Source organism: Cololabis saira, unplaced genomic scaffold, assembly GCF_033807715.1.
Source record: "Cololabis saira isolate AMF1-May2022 unplaced genomic scaffold, fColSai1.1 scf026, whole genome shotgun sequence".
Taxonomy (NCBI): domain Eukaryota; kingdom Metazoa; phylum Chordata; class Actinopteri; order Beloniformes; family Belonidae; genus Cololabis; species Cololabis saira.
The window spans coordinates 567,501-575,000 of record NW_026906190.1 but is presented as its reverse complement, the minus strand read 5'-3'; the positions used below and the strand labels follow the sequence as shown (position 1 = coordinate 575,000).

The 7,500-nt window shown below is 45.5% G+C and overlaps 23 non-coding genes across 23 annotated transcripts; all 23 read left to right on the top strand.

The window, feature by feature from the left end:
- Positions 1-106: 106 nt before the first annotated feature.
- On the top strand, positions 107-225 carry LOC133426393 (5S ribosomal RNA). The gene has a single exon (XR_009771721.1). It is a non-coding gene; the product is annotated as a 5S ribosomal RNA (ribosomal RNA).
- A 199-nt stretch (positions 226-424) lies between these two features.
- On the top strand, positions 425-543 carry LOC133426426 (5S ribosomal RNA). The gene has a single exon (XR_009771753.1). It is a non-coding gene; the product is annotated as a 5S ribosomal RNA (ribosomal RNA).
- A 199-nt stretch (positions 544-742) lies between these two features.
- Positions 743-861, top strand: LOC133427034 (5S ribosomal RNA). Its single transcript, XR_009772309.1, has one exon. It is a non-coding gene; the product is annotated as a 5S ribosomal RNA (ribosomal RNA).
- Positions 862-1,060: 199 nt separating this feature from the next.
- Positions 1,061-1,179, top strand: LOC133426933 (5S ribosomal RNA). Its single transcript, XR_009772213.1, has one exon. It is a non-coding gene; the product is annotated as a 5S ribosomal RNA (ribosomal RNA).
- A 223-nt stretch (positions 1,180-1,402) lies between these two features.
- On the top strand, positions 1,403-1,521 carry LOC133426806 (5S ribosomal RNA). The gene has a single exon (XR_009772092.1). It is a non-coding gene; the product is annotated as a 5S ribosomal RNA (ribosomal RNA).
- Positions 1,522-1,737: 216 nt separating this feature from the next.
- LOC133426780 (5S ribosomal RNA) lies at positions 1,738-1,856 on the top strand. Its single transcript, XR_009772068.1, has one exon. It is a non-coding gene; the product is annotated as a 5S ribosomal RNA (ribosomal RNA).
- A 199-nt stretch (positions 1,857-2,055) lies between these two features.
- Positions 2,056-2,174, top strand: LOC133426572 (5S ribosomal RNA). The gene has a single exon (XR_009771866.1). It is a non-coding gene; the product is annotated as a 5S ribosomal RNA (ribosomal RNA).
- Positions 2,175-2,391: 217 nt separating this feature from the next.
- LOC133426975 (5S ribosomal RNA) lies at positions 2,392-2,510 on the top strand. The gene has a single exon (XR_009772253.1). It is a non-coding gene; the product is annotated as a 5S ribosomal RNA (ribosomal RNA).
- A 199-nt stretch (positions 2,511-2,709) lies between these two features.
- Positions 2,710-2,828, top strand: LOC133426635 (5S ribosomal RNA). Its single transcript, XR_009771926.1, has one exon. It is a non-coding gene; the product is annotated as a 5S ribosomal RNA (ribosomal RNA).
- A 199-nt stretch (positions 2,829-3,027) lies between these two features.
- On the top strand, positions 3,028-3,146 carry LOC133426978 (5S ribosomal RNA). The gene has a single exon (XR_009772255.1). It is a non-coding gene; the product is annotated as a 5S ribosomal RNA (ribosomal RNA).
- A 199-nt stretch (positions 3,147-3,345) lies between these two features.
- On the top strand, positions 3,346-3,464 carry LOC133426571 (5S ribosomal RNA). The gene has a single exon (XR_009771865.1). It is a non-coding gene; the product is annotated as a 5S ribosomal RNA (ribosomal RNA).
- A 199-nt stretch (positions 3,465-3,663) lies between these two features.
- On the top strand, positions 3,664-3,782 carry LOC133426825 (5S ribosomal RNA). Its single transcript, XR_009772111.1, has one exon. It is a non-coding gene; the product is annotated as a 5S ribosomal RNA (ribosomal RNA).
- A 199-nt stretch (positions 3,783-3,981) lies between these two features.
- LOC133426570 (5S ribosomal RNA) lies at positions 3,982-4,100 on the top strand. The gene has a single exon (XR_009771864.1). It is a non-coding gene; the product is annotated as a 5S ribosomal RNA (ribosomal RNA).
- A 199-nt stretch (positions 4,101-4,299) lies between these two features.
- On the top strand, positions 4,300-4,418 carry LOC133426569 (5S ribosomal RNA). Its single transcript, XR_009771863.1, has one exon. It is a non-coding gene; the product is annotated as a 5S ribosomal RNA (ribosomal RNA).
- A 199-nt stretch (positions 4,419-4,617) lies between these two features.
- Positions 4,618-4,736, top strand: LOC133426743 (5S ribosomal RNA). Its single transcript, XR_009772032.1, has one exon. It is a non-coding gene; the product is annotated as a 5S ribosomal RNA (ribosomal RNA).
- A 216-nt stretch (positions 4,737-4,952) lies between these two features.
- Positions 4,953-5,071, top strand: LOC133426914 (5S ribosomal RNA). The gene has a single exon (XR_009772195.1). It is a non-coding gene; the product is annotated as a 5S ribosomal RNA (ribosomal RNA).
- Positions 5,072-5,270: 199 nt separating this feature from the next.
- LOC133426696 (5S ribosomal RNA) lies at positions 5,271-5,389 on the top strand. The gene has a single exon (XR_009771986.1). It is a non-coding gene; the product is annotated as a 5S ribosomal RNA (ribosomal RNA).
- Positions 5,390-5,588: 199 nt separating this feature from the next.
- On the top strand, positions 5,589-5,707 carry LOC133426831 (5S ribosomal RNA). Its single transcript, XR_009772117.1, has one exon. It is a non-coding gene; the product is annotated as a 5S ribosomal RNA (ribosomal RNA).
- Positions 5,708-5,906: 199 nt separating this feature from the next.
- On the top strand, positions 5,907-6,025 carry LOC133426691 (5S ribosomal RNA). Its single transcript, XR_009771981.1, has one exon. It is a non-coding gene; the product is annotated as a 5S ribosomal RNA (ribosomal RNA).
- Positions 6,026-6,224: 199 nt separating this feature from the next.
- On the top strand, positions 6,225-6,343 carry LOC133426954 (5S ribosomal RNA). The gene has a single exon (XR_009772233.1). It is a non-coding gene; the product is annotated as a 5S ribosomal RNA (ribosomal RNA).
- A 199-nt stretch (positions 6,344-6,542) lies between these two features.
- Positions 6,543-6,661, top strand: LOC133426359 (5S ribosomal RNA). Its single transcript, XR_009771689.1, has one exon. It is a non-coding gene; the product is annotated as a 5S ribosomal RNA (ribosomal RNA).
- Positions 6,662-6,878: 217 nt separating this feature from the next.
- Positions 6,879-6,997, top strand: LOC133426452 (5S ribosomal RNA). Its single transcript, XR_009771776.1, has one exon. It is a non-coding gene; the product is annotated as a 5S ribosomal RNA (ribosomal RNA).
- A 216-nt stretch (positions 6,998-7,213) lies between these two features.
- LOC133426568 (5S ribosomal RNA) lies at positions 7,214-7,332 on the top strand. The gene has a single exon (XR_009771862.1). It is a non-coding gene; the product is annotated as a 5S ribosomal RNA (ribosomal RNA).
- The last annotated feature ends 168 nt before the right edge of the window (positions 7,333-7,500 follow it).

The following is a 7,500-nucleotide window of genomic DNA, read 5'->3' as shown; positions in this document are numbered from 1 at the left end:
TGGTTAAGGCACTTTAACTCCAACAAATAAAACCAACAAATCAATGACTTATATTCTATGACTTATCTTCAACTCCATATAAGAAGTATTTCAAGCTGCAGCTTCAGCTTACGGCCATACCAGCCTGGATGCGCCCGCTCTTGTCTGATCTCGGAAGCTAAGCAGGGTCGGGCCTGGTTAGTACTTGGATGGGAGACCGCCTGGGAATACCAGGTGCTGTAAGCTTTTTCAACCAGCAGAGAGCGCTCTCGCTTAATCTACCCACACATATTTCAACGTGGTAAGAGCGACAGCTCACATCCTAAAGTGTTTTGCACATGGTTAAGGCACCTTAACTCCAACAAATAAAACCAACAAATCAATGACTTATATTCTATGACTTATCTTCAACTCCATATCAGAGGTATTTCAAGCTGCAGCTTCTGCTTAAGGCCATACCAGCCTGGATGCGCCCGATCTCGTCTGATCTCGGAAGCTAAGCAGGGTCGGGCCTGGTTAGTACTTGGATGGGAGACCGCCTGGGAATACCAGATGCTGTAAGCTTTTTCAACCAGCAGAGAACGGTCTCGCTTAATCTAGCCACACATATTTCAACGTGGTAACAGCGACAGCTCACGTCCTAAAGTGTTTTGCACATGGTTAAGGCACTTTAACTCCAACAAATAAAACCGACAAATCAATGACTTATATTCTATGACTTATGTTCAACTCCATATAAGAGGTATTTCAAGCTGCAGCTTCTGCTTACGGCCATACCAGCCTGGATGCGCCCGATCTCGTCTGATCTTGGAAGCTAAGCAGGGTCGGGCCTGGTTAGTACTTGGATGGGAGACCGCCTGGGAATACCAGGTGATGTAAGCTTTTTCAACCAGCAGAGAGCGCTCTCGCTTAATCTACCCACACAAATTTCAACGTGGTAACAGCGACAGCTCATGTCCTAAAGTGTTTTGCACATGGTTAAGGCACTTTAACTCCAACAAATAAAACCAACAAATCAATGACTTATATTCTATGACTTATCTTCAACTCCATATAAGAGGTATTTCAAGCTGCAGCTTCTGCTTACGGCCATACCAGCCTGGATGCGCCCGATCTCGTCTGATCTCGGAAGCTAAGCAGGGTCGGGCCTTGTTAGTACTTGGATGGGAGACCGCCTGGGAATACCAGGTGCTGTAAGCTTTTTCAACCAGCAGAGAGCGCTCTCGCTTAATCTACCCACACATATTTCAACGTGGTAACAGCGACAGCTCACGTCCTAAAGTGTTTTGCACATGGTTAAGGCACTTTAACTCCAACAAATAAGTGCTTCTAAATTATTATCACCAACAAATCAATGACTTATATTATATGACTTATCTTCAACTCCATATAAGAGGTATTTCAAGCTGCAGCTTCAGCTTCAGCTTACGGCCATACCAGCATGGATGCGCCCGATCTCGTCTGATCTCGGAAGCTAAGCAGGGTCGGGCCTGGTTAGTACTTGGATGGGAGACCGCCTGGGAATACCAGGTGCTGTAAGCTTTTTCAACCAGCAGAGAGCGCTCTCGCTTAATCTACCCACACATATTTCAACGTGGTAACAGCGACAGCTCACGTCCTAAAGTGTTTTGCACATGGTTAAGGCACTTTAACTCCAACAAATAAGCGCTTCTAAATTATTATCACCAACAAATCAATGACTTGTATTATATACTTATCTTCAACTCCATATAATAAGTATTTCAAGCTGCAGCTTCAGCTTACGGCCATACCAGCCTGGATGTCCCCGATCTCGTCTGATCTCGGAAGCTAAGCAGGGTCGGGCCTGGTTAGTACTTGGATGGGAGACCGCCTGGGAATACCAGGTGCTGTAAGCTTTTTCAACCAGCAGAGAGCGCTCTCGCTTAATCTACCCACACATATTTCAACGTGGTAACAGCGACAGCTCACGTCCTAAAGTGTTTTGCACATGGTTAAGGCACTTTAACTCCAACAAATAAAACCAACAAATCTATAACTTATATTCTATGACTTATCTTCAACTCCATACAAGAGGTATTTCAAGCTGCAGCTTCTGCTTACGGCCATACCAGCCTGGATGCGCCCGATCTCGTCTGATCTCGGAAGCTAAGCAGGGTCGGGCCTGGTTAGTACTTGGATGGGAGACCGCCTGGGAATACCAGGTGCTGTAAGCTTTTTCAACCTGCAGAGAACGCTCTCGCTTAATCTACCCACATATATTTCAACGTGGTAACAGCGAAAGCTCACGTCCTAAAGTGTTTTGCACATGGTTAAGGCACTTTAACTCCAACAAATAAGCGCTTCTAAATTATTATCACCAACAAATCAATTAATTATATTATATGACTTATCTTCAACTCCATATAAGAGGTATTTCAAGCTGCAGCTTCTCCTAACGGCCATACCAGCCTGGATGCGCCCGATCTCGTCTGATCTCGGAAGCTAAGCAGGGTCGGGCCTGGTTAGTACTTGGATGGGAGACCGCCTGGGAATACCAGGTGCTGTAAGCTTTTTCAACCAACAGAGAGCGCTCTCGCTTAATCTACCCACACATATTTCAACGTGGTAACAGCGACAGCTCACGTCCTAAAGTGTTTTGCACATGGTTAAGGCACTTTAACTCCAACAAATAAAACCGACAAATCAAAGACTTATATTCTATGACTTATCTTCAACTCCATATAAGAGGTATTTCAAGCTGTAGCTTCTGCTTACAGCCATACCAGCCTGGATGCGCCCGATCTCGTCTGATCTCGGAAGCTAAGCAGGGTCGGGCCTGGTTAGTACTTGGATGGGAGACCGCCTGGGAATACCAGGTGCTGTAAGCTTTTTCAACCAACAGAGAGCGCTCTCGCTTAATCTACCCACACATATTTCAACGTGGTAACAGCGACAGCTCACGTCCTAAAGTGTTTTGCACATGGTTAAGGCACTTTAACTCCAACAAATAAAACCAACAAATCAATGACTTATATTATATGACTTATCTTCAACTCCATATAAGAGGTATTTCAAGCTGCAACTTCAGCTTACGGCCATACCAGCCTGGATGCGCCCGATCTCATCTGAACTCGGAAGCTAAGCAGGGTCGGGCCTGGTTAGTACTTGGATGGGAGACCGCCTGGGAATACCAGGTGCTGTAAGCTTTTTCAACCAGCAGAGAGCGCTCTCGCTTAATCTACCCACACATATTTCAACGTGGTAACAGCGACAGCTCACGTCCTAAAGTGTTTTGCACATGGTTAAGGCACTTTAACTCCAACAAATAAAACCAACAAATCTATAACTTATATTCTATGACTTATCTTCAACTCCATACAAGAGGTATTTCAAGCTGCAGCTTCTGCTTACGGCCATACCAGCCTGGATGCGCCCGATCTCGTCTGATCTCGGAAGCTAAGCAGGGTCGGGCCTGGTTAGTACTTGGATGGGAGACCGCCTGGGAATACCAGGTGCTGTAAGCTTTTTCAACCAGCAGAGAACGCTCTCGCTTAATCTACCCACACATATTTCAACGTGGTAACAGCGACAGCTCACGTCCTAAAGTGTTTTGCACATGGTTAAGGCACTTTAACTCCAACAAATTAAACCAACAAATCAATGACTTATATTCTATGACTTATCTTCAACTCCATATCAGAGGTATTTCAAGCTGCAACTTCTGCTTACGGCCATACCAGCCTGGATGCGCCCGATCTTGTCTGATCTCGGAAGCTAAGCAGGGTCGGGCCTGGTTAGTACTTGGATGGGAGACCGCCTGGGAATACCAGGTGCTGTAAGCTTTTTCAACCAGCAGAGAACGGTCTCGCTTAATCTAGCCACACATATTTCAACGTGGTAACAGCGACAGCTCACGTCCTAAAGTGTTTTGCACATGGTTAAGGCACTTTAACTCCAACAAATAAAACCAACAAATCAATGACTTATATTATATGACTTATCTTCAACTCCATATAAGAGGTATTTCAAGCTGCAACATCAGCTTACGGCCATACCAGCCTGGATGCGCCCGATCTCGTCTGATCTCGGAAGCTAAGCAGGGTCGGGCCTGGTTAGTACTTGGATGGGAGACCGCCTGGGAATACCAGGTGCTGTAAGCTTTTTCAACCAGCAGAGAGCGCTCTCGCTTAATCTACCCACACATATTTCAACGTGGTAACAGCGACAGCTCACGTCCTAAAGTGTTTTGCACATGGTTGAGGCACTTTAACTCCAACAAATAAAACCAACAAATCTATAACTTATATTCTATGACTTATCTTCAACTCCATACAAGAGGTATTTCAAGCTGCAGCTTCTGCTTACGGCCATACCAGCCTGGATGCGCCCGATCTCGTCTGATCTCGGAAGCTAAGCAGGGTCGGGCCTGGTTAGTACTTGGATGGGAGACCGCCTGGGAATACCAGGTGCTGTAAGCTTTTTCAACCAGCAGAGAGCGCTCTCGCTTAATCTACCCACACATATTTCAACGTGGTAACAGCGACAGCTCACGTCCTAAAGTGTTTTGCACATGGTTGAGGCACTTTAACTCCAACAAATAAAACCAACAAATCAATGACTTATATTATATGACTTATCTTCAACTCCATATAAGAGGTATTTCAAGCTGCAGCTTCTGCTAACGGCCATACCAGCCTGGATGCGCCCGATCTCGTCTGATCTCGGAAGCTAAGCAGGGTCGGGCCTGGTTAGTACTTGGATGGGAGACCGCCTGGGAATACCAGGTGCTGTAAGCTTTTTCAACCAACAGAGAGCGCTCTCGCTTAATCTACCCACACATATTTCAACGTGGTAACAGCGACAGCTCACGTCCTAAAGTGTTTTGCACATGGTTAACGCAGTTTAACTCCAACAAATAAGCGCTTCTAAATTATTATCACCAACAAATCAATGACTTGTATTATATACTTATCTTCAACTCCATATAAGAAGTATTTCAAGCTGCAGCTTCAGCTTACGGCCATACCAGCCTGGATGCGCCCGATCTCGTCTGATCTCGGAAGCTAAGCAGGGTCGGGCCTGGTTAGTACTTGGATGGGAGACCGCCTGGGAATACCAGGTGCTTTAAGCTTTTTCAACCAGCAGAGAGCGCTCTCGCTTAATCTACCCACACATATTTCAACGTGGTAAGAGCGACAGCTCACGTCCAAAAGTGTTTTGCACATGGTTAAGGCACTTTAACTCCAACAAATAAAACCAACAAATCAATGACTTATATTCTATGACTTATCTTCAACTCCATATAAGAGGTATTTCAAGCTGCAGCTTCAGCTTATGGCCATACCAGCCTGGATGCGCCCGATCTCGTCTGATCTCGGAAGCTAAGCAGGGTCGGGCCTGGTTAGTACTTGGATGGGAGACCGCCTGGGAATACCAGGTGCTGTAAGCTTTTTCAACCAGCAGAGAACGCTCTCGTTTAATCTACCCACACATATTTCAACGTAGTAACAGCAACAGCTCACGTCCTAAAGTGTTTTGCACATGGTTAAGGCACTTTAACTCCAACAAATAAAACCAACAAATCAATGACTTATATTCTATGACTTATCTTCAACTCCATATAAGAGGTATTTCCAGCAGGAGCTTCTGCTTACGGCCATACCAGCCTGGATGCGCCCAATCTCATCTGATCTCGGAAGCTAAGCAGGGTCGGGCCTGGTTAGTACTTGGATGGGAGACCGCCTGGGAATACCAGGTGCTGTAAGCTTTTTCAACCAGCAGAGAACGGTCTCGCTTAATCTAGCCACACATATTTCAACGTGGTAACAGCGACAGCTCACGTCCTAAAGTGTTTTGCACATGGTTAAGGCACTTTAACTCCAACAAATAAAACCAACAAATCAATGACTTATATTATATGACTTATCTTCAACTCCATATAAGAGGTATTTCAAGCTGCAACTTCAGTTTACGGCCATACCAGCCTGGATGCGCCCGATCTCGTCTGATCTCGGAAGCTAAGCAGGGTCGGGCCTGGTTAGTACTTGGATGGGAGACCGCCTGGGAATACCAGGTGCTGTAAGCTTTTTCAACCAGCAGAGAGCGCTCTCGCTTAATCTACCCACACATATTTCAACGTGGTAACAGCGACAGCTCACGTCCTAAAGTGTTTTGCACATGGTTAAGGCACTTTAACTCCAACAAATTAAACCAACAAATCAATGACTTATATAATATGACTTATCTTCAACTCCATATAAGAGGTATTTCAAGCTGCAACTTCAGCTTACGGCCATACCAGCCTGGATGCGCCAGATCTCTTCTGATCTCGGAAGCTAAGCAGGGTCGGGCCTGGTTAGTACTTGGATGGGAGACCGCCTGGGAATACCAGGTGCTGTAAGCTTTTTCAACCAGCAGAGAGCGCTCTCGCTTAATCTACCCACACATATTTCAACGTGGTAACAGCGACAGCTCACGTCCTAAAGTGTTTTGCACATGGTTAAGGCACTTTAACTCCAACAAATAAAACCAACAATTCTATAACTTATATTCTATGACTTATCTTCAACTCCATACAAGAGGTATTTCAAGCTGCAGCTTCTGCTTACGGCCATACCAGCCTGGATGCGCCCGATCTCGTCTGATCTCGGAAGCTAAGCAGGGTCGGGCCTTGTTAGTACTTGGTTGGGAGACCGCCTGGGAATATCAGGTGCTGTAAGCTTTTTCAACCAACAGAGAGCGCTCTCGCTTAATCTACCCACACATATTTCAACGTGGTAACAGCGACAGCTCACGTCCTAAAGTGTTTTGCACATGGTTAAGGCACTTTAACTCCAACAAATAAGCGCTTCTAAATTATTATCACCAACAAATCAATGACTTATATTATATGACTTATCTTCAACTCCATATAAGAGGTATTTCAAGCTGCAGCTTCTGCTAACGGCCATACCAGCCTGGATGCGCCCGATCTCGTCTGATCTCGGAAGCTAAGCAGGGTCGGGCCTTGTTAGTACTTGGTTGGGAGACCGCCTGGGAATATCAGGTGCTGTAAGCTTTTTCAACCAACAGAGAGCGCTCTCGCTTAATCTACCCACACATATTTCAACGTGGTAACAGCGACAGCTCACGTCCTAAAGTGTTTTGCACATGGTTAAGGCACTTTAACTCCAACAAATAAGCGCATCTAAATTATTATCACCAACAAATCAATGACTTGTATTATATACTTATCTTCAACTCCATATAAGAAGTATTTCAAGCTGCAGCTTCAGCTTACGGCCATACCAGCCTGGATGCGCCCGATCTCGTCTGATCTCGGAAGCTAAGCAGGGTCGGGCCTGGTTAGTACTTGGATGGGAGACCGCCTGGGAATACCAGGTGCTGTAAGCTTTTTCAACCAGCAGAGAGCGCTCTCGCTTCATCTACCCACACATATTTCAACGTGGTAAGAGCGACAGCTCACGTCCTAAAGTGTTTTGCACATGGTTAAGGCACTTTAACTGCAACAAATAAAACCAACAAATCAATGACTTATATTCTATGACTTATCTTCAACTC